Genomic DNA, 4,263 nt, shown 5'->3' on the forward strand with positions numbered 1-4,263 from the left:
TCACGTCAAATGAAAATGTGGCCTGGAGGTCCAGTGGTTAAGACTCCAAATTCCCAATGCAGGGGGCACAGGTTTGATCCCTGGTCAGGAAACTAAGATTCCACATGACACACAGTGTGGCCAGAAAGAAAGAAAGAAAAAAATGTGGGGCCATTTGTTTAACAATTATTAAGAATTTCAATGCCAACACAGGTTCATATAGTCAAAACTATGGTGTTTCCAGTAGTTATGTATGGATGTGAGAGTGACCATAAAGAAGGTTGAGTGCCAAAGAATTGACACTTTTGAACTATAGCGTTGGAGAAAAGTCTTGAGAGTCCTTTGGAGATCAAACCAGTCAATCCTAAAGGAAATCAATCCTGAATATTCATTGGAAGGACTGATGTGGAAGCTTCAATACTTTGGCCACCTGATGCAAAGGGCTGACTCATTGGAAAAGATCCTGATGCTGGGAAAGATTGAAGGCAGGAGGAGAAGGGGACGACAGAGGATGAGATGGTTGGATAGCATCACTGACTCAGTGGACATGAGTTTGAGCAAGCTCTGGGAGATGGTGAAGGACAGGAAAGCCTGGCATGCTGCAGTCTATGGGGTTGGAAAGAGTTGGACATGACTGACCAACAAAGAATTTCAATATGGTTATAGCAGAGCATTAAACTAAGTGCATCGTGCAACCTTGTACTACTACATGGGAAGCTGGGCTGAGTATCACCGCTGCTGGGTCTAAAGGTGCATTGGGCCCAGACTGTGGAGCAGCGATGCCCAAGGCACGTCAGGTATGGGCACGAATGAGGGGAAGTTAAGTGGACCCCAGCATCAGATGGGACTGAGAGCAGGCAGTGAACTGTAGGAAACCTGGGTCCTGGCTTGTTAGGGGGTTAAGGAAACTATCCTGTCCATGTCACATTGGTGTTCCATCATCCAGGAGCCTTCAGTCAATCTCCTTTAAATGGACTCCAGTTATGCTTCGTACTTTTTTTTCTAACAATTATTTCTTTATTTAATTTTTATGGTACAGGGGCTACTCTTTAGTTGCAGTGCATGGACTTACGGCGGTGGCCTCTATTGTTGCAGAGCACAGGCTCTAGGTGAATTACTGGAACAGTGTTTTTTAGAATTATATTTGTGAATATATCTTTCAGAATTTATGTTAGGTAATCACTAGGCCCAAAGAATGATCCACACAGGCTATTATAGCAAATGACTTCACTCTTAGTGAACAAAGATGTAACTGGCATTATTGTGGATAAACTTTTGCTTATATTTGAGATTAGTTTTTTAGAACAGATCCCCAGAAGTAAGAATACTGGATCAAAGGTTTTTTGGGTTTTTTTTAATGTAAGGCTCTTAACATTGGGTTGGCCAAGAAGTTTGTTCAGGGTTTTCCATATGATGTTACAGGAAACCCTGAAGGAAATCTTTGGCCAATATATACTTTCTATCTGCTTTCCAAAAAGGTTTTTATCACTTAGCACTTCACCAATATATGAAGACACTGCTTCATCTGTACCACAGCAGTATAGGATATCCTCATTCCATCATCTTTCCAGTTTGATATGTGAAATTGTATTACATGTATTAAATTTGGTTGCTTTTAAGCTATCAGTAAAGTTGAACATTTTAAAAGGCTTATTTGCCATTTGTAGATCTTTGATCAATTGTCTTTGTCCTTGAGTGTGTTCTTAATTTTTAATTACTGACTTCTAAGAGCTTTGTATACATTCAAGATAATAAGCATTTGTCACTCTATTTATTGCAAATGTTTTCTCCAGAAAATGTTATTTTATATATCTCCAAATTTTAATTAAACACAAACTATCCATTCCATTGGTTCTTTCCTTTGTGATCAAGAAATTATATCCAACTCCTATATTCGCTATATAATGCTATACCCATCACAAAGTTATAGGACAGATCTTTTCAACTGTATTTAATTTTATTAATTTCAATAACAGTGATTTGTCAACTATTGTCTATATTTAACTTAATTATTACATTTCCAGATGTCTTTTTGAAGTAAATTAGCAAATTGTAACAAAATTTTTCTATGCTATTTTGCATCTCAGTTGTATTTTTTTTAATGGAATTTGCTTTAGAAGAATGAAAAGAGGGGGCTTCCCTGGTGGCTCAGTGATAAAGAATTCTCCCACCAATGCAGGAGACACGGGTTCGATCCCTGCAGTAGGATCCCATAAGCCACAGAGCAGCTAAGCCCGTGCACCACAATCACTGAGCTTGTACTCTAGAGTCACAAGGGTTGCCACAACTACTGAAGCCTACGTGTCCTAGAGCCCCTGCTCTACAACAAGAGAAGCTACTGCAATGAGCAGCCCATGTACCACAACTGGAGAAAAGTTCAGGCAGCAATGAAGACCCAGCACAGTCAAAAAAATAAATAATTTAAAAAAAAAGAGAGATGTCACAGACTAGGAGAAATATTTGCAAGATAAACTGATAAAGGACTTATATTCAAAATATATGAAGAACCCTTAAAACTGAGCAATAAGAAAACAAACATCCTAATTTAAACATGAGTGAAGGATCTGAACAGACATCACACCAAGAAGATATATAAATGGCAAATAAACATGAAAAATGCTTAACATTATATTTTATTATGGAATTGCAAATTAAAACAAAATACCACAACATGCCTATTCAATTCAGCTCAGACACTCAGTCATGTCTGACTCCGCGACCCCATGGACTGTAGAATGCCAGGCTTCCCTGTCCATCACCAATTTCCAGAGCTTGCTCAAACTCTTGTCCATTGAGTCGGTGATGCCATCCAATCATCTCATCCTCTGTCATCCCCTTCTCCACCTGCCTTCAATCTTTCCCAGCATCAGGGTCTTTTCTAAAGACTCAGTTCTTCACATCAGGTGGCCAAAGTACTGGAGCTTCATAGCTTCAGCATCAGTCCTTCCAATAAACACTCAGGACTGATTTCCTTTAGAATGGACTGGTTGGATCTCTGTGCAGTCCAAGGGACTCTCAAGAGTCTTCCCCAACACCACAGTTCAAAAGCACTAGTTCATCGGTGCTCAGTTTTCCTTATAATCCAAATCTCACATCCATACATGACTACTGGAAAAACCATAGCTTTGACTAGACAGACCTCTATCAGCAAAGTAATGTCTCTGCTTTTTAATATGCTGTCTAGGTTGGCCACAGCTTTTCTTTCAAGGAGTAAGAGTCTTTTAATTTCATGGCTGCAATCACCATCTGCAGTGATTTTGGAGCCCAAGAAAAGAAACTCTGTCACTATTTCCATTGTTTCCCTATCTATTTGCCATGAAGTGATGGGATCGGATGCCATGATCTTTGTTTTTTGAATATTGAGTTTTAAGCCAGCTTTTTCACTCTCCTCTTTCACTTTCATCAAGAGGCTCTTTAGTTTCTCCTTGCTTTCTGCCATAACAGTGGTATTATCTGCATAACTGAAATTACTGATATTTCTCCCTCCAACTTGATTCCAGCTTGTGCATCATCCAGCCTGGCATTTCACATGATGTACTCTGCATATAAGTTAAATAAGCAGGGTGACAATATACAGCCTTGACATACTCCTTTCTCAATTTGGACCAGTCTGTTGTTCCATGTCCAGTTCTAACTGTTGCTTCTTGACCTGCACACAGATTTCTCAGGAGGCAGGTCAGGTGGTCTGGTATTCCCATCTCTTTAAGAATTTTCCACAGCTTGTTGTGATCCACAGTCAAAGGCTTTGGCGTAGTCAATAAAATAGATGCTTTTCTGGAATTCTCTTGCTTTTTCTATGATCCAATAGATGTTGACAATTTGATCTCTGGTTCCTCTGCCTTTTCTAAATCTAGCTTGAACATCTGGAGAAGTTCTTGGTTCACGTACTGTTGAAGCCTGGCTTCGAGAATTTTGAGCATTACTTTGCTAGCGTGTGAGAGGAGTGCTATTGTGCAGTAGTTTGAACATTCTTTGGCATTGCCTTTCTTTGGGATTGGAATGAAAGCTGACCTTTTCCAGTCCTGTGGCTACTGCTGAGTTTTCCAAATTTGCTGGCATATTGAGTGCAGCACTTTCCCAACATCATCTTTTAGGATTTGAAAACAGCTCAGCTGTAATTCCATCACCTCCACTAGTTTTTTCCTTAGTGATGCTTCCTAATGCCCACTTGACTTCACATTCCAGGATGTCTGACTCTAGGTGAGTGATCACACTATCATAATATCGCATATTATATTATATAATATATACTATATAAGACATTATACCTATATACATTTTATA

The sequence above is a fragment of the Dama dama genome, chromosome 13 (genome assembly GCF_033118175.1).
Source record: "Dama dama isolate Ldn47 chromosome 13, ASM3311817v1, whole genome shotgun sequence".
In the NCBI taxonomy this organism is placed as follows: Eukaryota; Metazoa; Chordata; class Mammalia; order Artiodactyla; family Cervidae; genus Dama; species Dama dama.